The following is an 11349-nucleotide window of genomic DNA, read 5'->3' on the forward strand; positions in this document are numbered from 1 at the left end:
TTTACAACGTTAAATTATCACTGTTTATATTGCTGAGAGTTTTCACTCTTCGCGTTTACCATGGCAACGTTGCTTTCTTTCTCTCGTGTTCTGTCGCTCTCTTTCGCGATCTTTCACTCGGGACCCAGGATGTCGGCGCACGGGATTTGCCACTCCTCCTCACCCACCTTTACCCCCTCGGTTTAAATAAATCTAAAATAATACTCTGGACCAGAAAACCTTTTTTTTTTTTTTTCTTAAGTTACAGCATTTCGTGTGTGAAATAAAAAGTGTGACTGTGTCTTGGTGGCGTCGCAAGCGCGAGATGCTTAAGCTTTTGCGTCGCGACCGGAGAAACGCTATTCTAAAACTCTTTCGCGTCGCGTGCGCTAATACAAGCGCTAAATTTAGCGCTAGCGTGCGCTAAAATTGCGTACGTTATTCTAAAACTCCCTAATGCTTTCGCATTATTAGGGGCCTCTATTTTCTGGTCTCTCCGCTGACAGGGTAGAGACACCCGCCATTTTGTGGCGAACTTTGCGATGTTGTCACCGGCGTCATATTGCGTCTATCTTTCCTGAACTTTCGCTAAACACAATGTTTTTGCACTACGACTTTGCCACACACGCTCTACAGGACACACACCCAATGTGGAGTTAATACTGACCTTAGGCGCCATATTGTGGCGCTTCATTGGCTCCATTGGTGTCTCCACCCTGTCAGCAGGAGCGGCCGGCAGATGGAGGCACCCTATTCGCATTAAAACATGTAGCGCCATCTATTGGCATCTGTCCAACAAGTGGCAGCGACGACGGTCGACGCGGTGGCTCTGCCGTGACCTTTCCCCGTTTCTCTCTATCGGCCCTTTTGATTTCCCAGGCAGTGCCGCCACGACCAGGGCTTCCCCTTTCGTCGGCTTCGGCACGTCTCTGGGTCCTTTTACCGTCGTCGGCACTATCACCCCCTTCGGCGGTGTTGTTCATCGAGTAATTACTGAGATGGAAAGGGCTTACAGGGTTTACAGGCACTGCAAACATTTTATTTAATTTATTTGGCACAGGAGATTCGAGAGGATGCAGGAAGGCCGAATCTTGTACCCGAAGACCTGGAAACACTCAAATGATCACGCAGTTGAAAAAGCTATGCGGAGCGCAAGTTCATCTGCTTCTTACACAGGGGTTGTGATGGTGTCAGAATGCAAGGCTCTTACTGGCTGGTTGAAAACAAAAATAGTGCGTAGACCTCATGGCATCAAGTCTACCCCCTATCCTTCCAATCAAAGCCAACCTGAGCTCGGCGTCGTTCTGACGTCACCGCAACCCCTGCGCGAAAAAAAAGAAGACGACTAGGTCTCCGGATTTGCCGTATCAGCCATTAGTGACTTGGGTTCTTCAGTTTGAATCATAGAGTTATTATAATGTATGCTAGAGGTTCAACTGGCGCTAGTGTGCTGTTGCAAATTGAAGCAGACAGCAAGCAGTCCGAAATTAACTTCCGGTAATGCATTTCTATGAAAAAAGCGAGTGCATTTCCTCTCTGCGCTCGATTATAAGAGCAAATATCACGAATAAATCGTACCTACTAGGCACATTGGAACATTTCCCAGACACGAAGATGAAATAATTGGTCAGCTACGGCGTTTTTATTTTAAAATCGGCATGAAAAACGGTGCTAAAACTGCTTCGTACATGTATTTATGTGCACTGTCGGACACTGTTAGCGCGAACACGGCGTCAACGCTTTCCAGCATGGGGGATATACGTGCCAAACGAACGAAGGACATGTGGAAAACGAAGAGAGACGGCAAGAACTACGCAGTAACACTGGATAAGTAACTCTGCTTGCAGACGATCACAACAAATTGAAAGTCACGTAATATAGTCCAATTTGCAATGAATAAGTACTGATTTAAGCTTCCTGCTCGTGAATATGCGCGAAGATGCTTGTTCTGTGTTCAAATCATCACCCGCACGCTCCAAATATCTGCAAATAGGGGGAAGCCAGAGAACAGGCGCGCGATAAAAACTGCCCAACATAGGAAATAATAAGAAAACACACCTTTCGTAGCCCACGTACTTTATTCTTTACGTTTCGAACATTTTTTTAACCACTCGTAAAGATGCACGACGGGGTCATTTTCATATAGTGAGGGGACAGGCATATTAGCAATATATAAGCACCAACGGAATGCTGGCGAACTTTGAACACACTCTACATTCCTTTCGATTGTTATTTTGCTTAGAATCGTCGCTCGTTTCTACATACCTGCCATGGAATAGAGGTTTGCGCCTGAAATATAGCGAAGTTTAACATCGTTCAGTGGTAAAGAAAAAATGCTGTAGCTAAAGCAATTACACGTTCACAATATTAATAAAGGTACATACTATCCGGTACAGCCGAAATAACAAAAGCTATTCATGTTATTTTCCGGCGACAAGACAAAATTCACGCGAGTTTTCCCATAGGAAAACACAGGAAGTCTGGGAAAGTAGACTGCATGCTGTCTGCTTCAATTTGCAACCGGAAGTCCCGTAGACACTAGCGCCAGCTGAGCCTCTAGCGTTTATTATAATAACTCTATGGTTTAAATAGCAAGGCGCTCGTACTGCACGATGGTAGCTAATCAAAATTGTGTATCACTTCGGCTTACACTACGTTTCATCGATTTTTCGATATTTCTTCCGAAACTGAAATTGAACATAAAAAAGTAATCACGGAACTTCCTGTGGCCGAGATAACATCCGGTTGACCATCTTCTTGCGGAGTGATATCCAGACGCGGACGTCAGAAGGCTACTTTAAATTCTAGAACCCGGCGATAAGGTAAAAAAAGTTGTTTCACGTCCGACTTGTTACGATCACGTGACACTCCTGGTGACATATTCCATTTGTTCTAACTGCTCTGTTTGGGCAGACATACAGGCGTTGTTGTGTTTGAAGGAGTGGTCGAGTAATAAAATCGAAAGGATAGTAATAGGGATTTCGTGCAATGGTTGACGTCTAATCGTGTCACGAACAGAGGCTTTATTGCATGCTGAAAAGAAAAATCTGACTCTCCTACTTCGAAATTGAAGTGAAACCGAATCTTAGTTTGGGTTCCATGTGAAAAACACGAACTCTAAAACTTTTACGCTTTTTATTATTATTTTCTAGTTCGTTCGTGGGTTTTTACTGCAGTTTGTCAGGTCTTTCACATTCGCATGCACCCGAAAATAACGTCGGTAAGTGACTCTGCTCTAAGATTTAATAATCAAAGACGTTTAGTAAAGCGCAGCTCTTGAGGAGGAGGAGAGGAGGGTACAGAGGGGAGGCTGTGCCCCTTCTCCGCTCCTCTCCTCCTCTGCTGCTCCCCTCCCCTTTAGCAGCAAGTTTTTGCTAAATTTCCCGCTAAATTTAGCAAATATTTTCACGCTAAATTTTGCGGGAAAATATTCCGGCTAAGTTTAGCGGGAAATTAATCGAAAATAGGGAGTTTTAGAATAGCGCACGCTAAAGCTTTGCGTACGCAAAGAATAGCGTCGTCGCCACTGCGCATGCTCCGAACGCAAACCAGGTTTTGCGCTTTGCGTGCGCAATTTTAGCGTGCGCTATTTCTCGGAAATAGCGTGCGTACGCAAAGAGCCTTTGCGCTTTTCCAAGAAGGATTCATGGTGAGAAGTTGGCTAAAGCCAAGACGAGCAGAGTTAAGCAAAAATGGCGGCTTCCAGGATTGTATCGGCGGCTGCTTTGGCGGCGTCGTGAGTGCGACGTCGGCGGCATCCTCGCGACTGCAATTTTCAATACGAGACGAAATTGTACTCGGTTTGGCAACGATCACCGGCAACATGATGCTTGCGACGCGCGAACACTTCTCGGCGAAGGTACGATGTGCGAAGGTCAGTACACGAGACCTCTCTTGCCGAGACGACGCAAGCGGGCACGACCGGTCAACCGCTCGCGTCGCATTCTCTTGTTTAAACGAACCTAAAGTGGTACTCTGGACCAAAAAGCTTGTTTCTTTCTAAAGTTACAGCATTTCGTGAGTGAAATAAAAATTGTGACTGTATCTTGGTGGCGTCGCAAGCGCGAGATGCTTGGGCTTTTGCGTCGCGACGGAGTAACGCTATTCTAAAACTCTCTTGCGTCGCGGGCGCTAATACAAGCGCTAAATTTAGCGCTAGCGTGCGCTAAAATTGCGCACGTTATTCTAAAACTCCCTAATATCTCCGCTAAATATAACGGGGAAATTTTACCGTTAAATTTAGCGAAAAGTTTCCTAAATTTAACGGGAAAACTGAATTGGTGTTGAGGTCAAGTGATGTCAATTTCCCCGCTAAATTTAGCGGAGAAACTTAATCTGCTAAATTTAGCGAGGAAATTTTCCAGCAAAATTTAGCGGACAAATTTCCCCGCTAAATCTAGTGGGAAAATTTTACCGCTAACTTTAGCGAGAAAACGTCCCATAATGCAACGCGCGGTTACGCCGACGGCGAGGCCACTCAACCCGGAAACGGGCGCCTAAGAGCTGCGCACTAAAAAACATGAACGTAAACGCGGTTTTTTTAATTAATAAATATTTTATGCGTAACCAAGTTGCTCTGCGTCAGTGGCCTGTGTTTACACAGGCCACTGACTTTTAATCTTTTAATCAATCCCACTTTATAAGAAGTCAAGTGTGATTCGTTCGATCAAGTTCCTTCACTCTCCGGACGAGTCGGATCTAAGCATCTGCGATCGTTCAGAGTGAAATAGAGGCGGGTCGCGCTCGACGGCCGTGGTGCCGCGGCTCGTTGCAACTTTTATTTTGCGGAGATCCGCCACAAGAATGGACCTTTTCCGAGAAGCGTTCTGCGCACGCGCGAACGCCCGATGCCAAGCGGTGGAAGTCGGCGCGAAAAAATCGAAGAAATTCGGAGTGAGGCTGTAAATCGACGAGTAGAACACGCAATTGCAGCATATATATAATTGTGTTACACAAAAAAAGAAAGTGGACGGAAAGAAAAACACGACGTTTGGGTGGACGCTACGGATTTCCTTCTTTAAAGTCGCGCTAGGCCTACCTCGTTGCGTTGGGCACGCGACGCTGCTCAGAGAGCGAAGCAACTGGTAACGTAGCTCCCATTATCGATGGTAGCGCAGGTAGGTCACTTCCTCGATTTTTAGTTCGTGCAGCCACCGCCTGGTGCCGTCGGTATTTGGAAAAGGTCGATTGCAACACTTCAAGAAGCGTGTGGACGCGGAAAACATAACAAAAGACCAATCTAATTGCGGAACACACGAAACTTAAAACGCATCCATTCCTGGATCGCGTCTTCGACTGGTGTGTTTAGCGTCTCATCCCGCCCTTGCATCAAAAGTGGTCCCAATGTGACAACAAAGGACGTCACAGAAGCCGGAGTGTCATGCTGTTGCCTGTCGCGATCCTGGCGGTTGGCCATAGAAATGCTGGCGAAAAGCACGAGCGAACGCGAGTGTCGCTGTCGTCACGGCGTCCCTAAAGCAGGGACTCAAACCGTAACCGTAACCGAAACCGAAAACCGTTTAAGAACGAAATTTTTTCTGTAACCGTAACCGGAACGAAACCGTTATTTGATATTTATAAAAACCGTAACCGTAACCGGAACCGTAAATTATTCACCGGTAACCGGTTTTAACCAATATTAACCGAAAAATAAACTATTAGTTTTTCTGAAGTATGACCTCGAGGAGGGATCTTAAATTGTTGTGGCCATTTGACAGAGTTACTGTCAGCGAGTGGTGCATCTGGTTACATATTTCCATTCAATCTGACTTTAGGATTAAGAATACTCAGATTGAATTAGTGGTCGAGCTTATAATTAAAAAAGTTCTATATTTCTAAATCTGTCACACTCCTACATCGCTACATGTATTCAGTGCGTGTCGCTTTCAGTGTATTAACTAATAAGTTCGAATTCTCAGATGTCCATCCAGCTCGGTTCATTCAAAAGCACCGATGTTCCTGACATGCAGTAGCCAGTATAAAGAAACGAGGTAAATTGGCCATCATGCAGAGCTGGCGGAAAAGAAAACCTGGGCCCGTTTACTCGAAGCGCTAACCGCGGCTAAAGTTAGCAGCAGTACCTAGGAGAGGGAGTTTGAAATCACGTGACTGGGGGCTGGGAAGCCGGGAAGCATGGCGGCGCCCCGGTGCGTGAGCGCCGCTCGCTTTGTAACTAATATGTCGTTGTAGCTGCACTATCGGGCGCGTTAGTCAGCAACGAATGGTGCAGGAGGCTTTCGCTTTGCCTTACCTCGCTTAAATCGCAAAGCACGAGCAATGACTTCGCGGCATTTGTTGCATAGTCTTTCGATTCTGGCCTTTCTAAGCCTAAATGAACGCGATAAGTGTCGGTATGGCAACGTCTTTGGAAAGCAGATTGCCTTGACTCAATCGACCGGATATTAATAGTACACAAAAGAAGACCAGCGTCCCGCCCCGACAGACCTTTTTCTAAATTACCCAAGCATCGAGAAGAACGCTGGAAGTGTAATTCTATGGTCCGCGCTCGCTGTCCTTCCTCTTATAAAAGATTCGAAGTAAATAATCATTATAAGACTTGGACGAACGCGCGTGCAAGGCAAAATTTGTTTTAGACTTTTTCCTTTAGAACGATTGACCCGTTGCTCTGGGGCAGGGGGCGCGAGCGCATCCGCAAGACGCGACCATGTTATGATGGCTGAACCATCCAGGTGGCTCTGTAACGTTCAATTTTGCACGTGCCACGTTCGAATGCAAGCATATGAAGATTCGCAATAACAAAACCTCTATAAAAAAATAAAAATTAAAAAAAAAGAATTATGCAGCTCGCGGCCGCAGCGTCCCATTAAACATTCCTTTCATCTTTGCTTTCTTTCATAGCTTCTGCGAGCACGTACGTTTCACTTTAGGTGATAGCGAAGCCGAAGCTACTCGCAAAAGCACGTCCTCCTGAAAGGTGCTCGCACTGCGCGAGCGCGCGTGCTTGACAGGGACGCTGAAAGCTCGCAGCTCGCTCTTGTAGCCTCTGCTACGCTGGCACTTAGAATGGAACGGAGTAGAAAAAAACTCTAGTGGGGAAGCGTAATGACGCATGTTCGAAACGCGAGCCAAATATTCTATTTTGCTCGCCTGGAGCGCTGCTCAAAACTTGAGAGCTACGGGCCTATAGGCCCGTAGCTCACAAGTTTTGAGCAGCGCTGCAGGCGAGCAAAATAGAATATTTGGCTCGCGTTTCGAACATTCATCAATACGCTTCCCCACTAGAGTTTTTTCTACTCAGTTCCATTCTAAGTTCCAGCGTAGCAGAGGCTACAAGAGCGAGCTGCGAGCTTTCCGCGTCCCTGCCAAGCACGCGCGCTCGTGCAGTGCGAGCATCGTTCAGGATGACGCGCTTTTCCGAGTAGCTTCGGCTTCACTATCACGTAAAGTGAAATATACGTGCTCGCGGAAGCTGTGAAAGAAAGCAAATATGAAAGGAATGTTTAATGGAACGCTGCGGCCGCAAGCAGCATAATTCTGTTGTTTTTTTTTTTTAACTTTTTTTAGACGTTTTGTTACCGCACATCTACTGATGCTAACAGCGGCTTGTATTCGAACGTGGCACGTGCAAAATCGAACGTTACAGCGCCACACGGATGATGCAGCCAGCAAAACTTGGTCGCGTCTTGCGTAAGTCTTCCGGACGCGCTCTCGCCCCCTGCCCAGAGCAACGGGTATATTACTACTGCATACGCCAGCACGCGCAATGCCTGCAACTACACTCGTAGCATGCACCTCGGTGCTTGGGAAATTTGTGTGCTATCAACACAAGGGCGATTGAGTCAAGGCAATCCACTTTCCAAAGACGTTTCCATGGATGCCGACAATTATCGTGTTCATTTAGGCTTAAGAATGGCCAGAATCGAAATACTATCTAAAAAATGCGGCGAGGTCATTGCTCATGCTTTGCGATTTAAGTGAGGTAAGGCAAAGCGAAAGCCTCCTGCACCATTAGTTACTGACTAACGCGCGCGATATTGCAGCTACAACGACATATTAGTTCCGAAGCGAGCGGCGCTCACTTTGCGGGGCACCGCCATGTTTTCCCGCATCCCTACCGATCCCTGTCACATGATCTCAGAATCCCTCTCCTAGGTACTGCGGCTAACTTTAGCCGCGGTTAGCGCTTCGAGCAAACGGGCCCTAAAGCCCCTGTATCCTGGGAAAAGTGGCGCCTTCATTGTTGTGGAAACGCGCGAGACACGTTCAGCGCGCCACTTCTGGAAAGAACATGGCGTCTGAAATCTAGCTCAGTGCTGCGCTGTGCCGCCATGACCTTCCCAAGGGATGCACGTTGCACGTGCTTCGTGCATCGACGCACTTTGCGCTACTTTTGAAACATGAAGGGGCTTTAATGGGCCCTGCTGTTCATTAATAATGTTTATGTTGTTCATTTAGTGTGAAACGTGTCGCGAGTGACGATTTTGAAACAACACAGAAGGAAGAAAAAGTCAGGGGTTTGACATTGGCGTTTTGTATTATATATACAATATATATATATATATATATATATATGCTCGGGCTGAGAGTGGTGGAAGAAGCGAGGAAACGTCAGAAGGGTGTCCGAGTTTTTTTCTTTTCCTTCCCGCGCCGAGACCCTTCTTCAAACCGAGTGGCACCCGCCGCCTAAAGCCCCTTCATGTTTCAAAAGTAGCGCAATGTTCGTCGATGCACAAGGCACGTGCAACGTGCAGCCCTTGGGAAGATCATGGCGGCACAGCGGAACACTTAGCTATTTCAGACGGCATGAATTTCCCAGAAGTAGCGCGTCGCACGTGCCTCGAGCATTTAACAACAATGAACGGCGCCACTTTTCCCAGGATAGAGGGGCTCTACCGTCGCCGGCACTGCCACGCCTCTCGGCTTCTCAACATGACAAAAGAAAAAGCCAAGGAGAAGGATGCCTCCTCGTCAAACGCGCCAACGCGCCACCCTCGTCCAACAGACATCGGATGCAATTTCTGCCTCCTTCGCCTGAACCTTGGGAGCTGCCCTGCTTCCAATCGTCGATGGCCTGGCCAATCTCGCCCCACACGGCCAGCAGTCTCAACAGTCTCTCTCGCAAAACTGTGAACGCGAGCTATTCGAACGTCGGCACGGTGAGCTCGAACATCCACAGACGCGCCTAGAGATCGCTTCCAGCATCGCCGGAGGCCTCTTCCTGCCTCCGCCGGAGGTATGGCTTCTACGAGAATCATTTCTACCATAGCCACCAGCGCAATCCAACTACCTCTGATAGAGCCCCCACCACCCATGCCGGAGCGAGGGTCCGTCATGCCTACGACATTCTGAGCGACCTCGCCCAGGACACCATAAGTTTCTCCACGAGAGATGTCCATGAGATCAGGCATCTCCCCCGCCATCGGTTCTACTGGGATGACATGCTCCCCGAACACCAACACCTCATTTTCGATAGACTGGAACTCTTCCACGTCGTCGCGAGAGGGAACTGTAGGACGGCAGTCCTATCCCAGACGTCGAGGATTCGAGTCTGAGGTTTTCAGAGAGCTCACCGACCAGCTACCCAACCAGCCTCGACGCGGACGCCACACGCCTCGTGCTCCCGCGCACATCGGCTACCGCCCAGACACCAAGTCGAAGAGGCCCCCTAATCGTGAGTCCGGCAGCTACGCTGAGTCTTCGAAACCCACCAGTGCCGTCATCGACGGCACAGTCGTCTCCTCGACGCTCCTGTGCGTTTTTCCTGTCGAGGACATTCTCGCCCATGCTCTTTGCGAGGCTGGCGTCTCGGCCGACCGTGCCCGAGCTTGATCTTGGATCGAAGAAAACGACCCAATGGATCCCGACTCGACAACCACCGCCACCGAGCGAATCCTGGAGTGGCTCAGCAGGACCGACAGTCATTGAGCCCCACGCCGATGACGGCTCCTTCGACACGTACGATGGCAAGGAGGAAAACCACACCAACACAAAGGAACACACTACAGACAAACAAAGCGTCGTCGAAGACTCTCAGTCGGACCTGGGTAGCACTGCCTACAAGTCAAAAGCGACGGGACCTACACCGCCAGTCCACTCGACCCAGCAGGCACCTGAAGTCGACTGAGCAGTGTTTAGTGAGGCAAGTAGTTTTCACGGGCCGCCCGACTACGGCGGACTTTCCATTCGCTGCACGAAGGCTTCTTGCCTCACGGCCCGCCCAGCCCAGCTCTCAATTTTATTACTTCATTCCACTTAGCAGTATTTTACTAGTAGATGGCTGTAGTTCTGTTCCTTCCTTCAGTGAAGCGAAGACTCGCCTGCATGTATGAGGTTGAAATCAACTGTAGCGACGAGAAAGTGCGAATGGTTCTTCCAGCATCAAGTGGGAACTTTCTTAGGGTAATTGTTTATAAATGGTGCCAAACAACAGAGTAGCGGTGTTTATTTTAATTTTTATTATATAGAACGCGATGATCCCCGAGTACTAGAAGTAACATGTATGCTCGGGCATCAAACTAAATAATGTAAGTAGATGTAGTGAACAAGAGTTGGAGCTAGGAACGTGTGCAACTTCTGACCAATTAGAAGTATTAAGACGTTTCTAGGTTCCTTGTATTTCACGTTATTGGATATCTGAGACTACTTTAAAGTTTTTTTTCTAAAATGGCTGTCTAGCATTTCAATTAGACAAATTATTGGAAAAACCGAAATAAACCGGTTTTTATGAACGTGTAACCGGTAACCGAAACCGTAAAAATTAAAACCGTAAAAAAGCGAAACGAAACCGTTATCAACAGGAAGCGGTAACCGTAACCGAAACGTTATATTTTTCGGTTTGAGTCCCTGCCCTAAAGTCCCTGCGTCCCAGGCGTCCTAACTTACGGCTGCTGTTGCTTCCGTGAACTGTCACAGTGGAGAGCGTGGAGAGCGACCTGCAGTAAAGAGGCTCAAGTGAGGGTGGGTGCAACTGCTAGATCGGGAATCACGGGACATGGACGCCATTTAATTGCTAAATTTTGCTGGGAGTCTATGGGGCAAAGGGTCGTTTTATTTTCTAACTCGGGTCATAAGAGCCCATTAAGGTGCTCGAATAATTTACACAAGGTATAAATGATTACTTTTCCATAGCCACCAGTTTTGTTGCGATAGGTTAAATATTGTTTTAACGCGAAATTGGTAAATTCCGCCATCTTGGACGTTGCTGCTTGTCTGACAACCCTGCTTTCTCCTCTCGACGTTTGCGATTCTCGGAGCGAGAAGGAAACGAGAGAGGCTGCGCCAAGGCGTTCGTTGCTTGCAATGGGAGGCGAGAGGAGGAAAGGCGCTGGAGCAACAGAGTTGCAACAGAGCGGGCGCCTGCTCTCGTGCAGGCAACATTGGCGCACATCCTTTCCTGATTCCTCTCTCAGG

This window comes from Ixodes scapularis, unplaced genomic scaffold, assembly GCF_016920785.2.
Source record: "Ixodes scapularis isolate PalLabHiFi unplaced genomic scaffold, ASM1692078v2 PGA_scaffold2__306_contigs__length_199485367, whole genome shotgun sequence".
NCBI lineage: Eukaryota > Metazoa > Arthropoda > Arachnida > Ixodida > Ixodidae > Ixodes > Ixodes scapularis.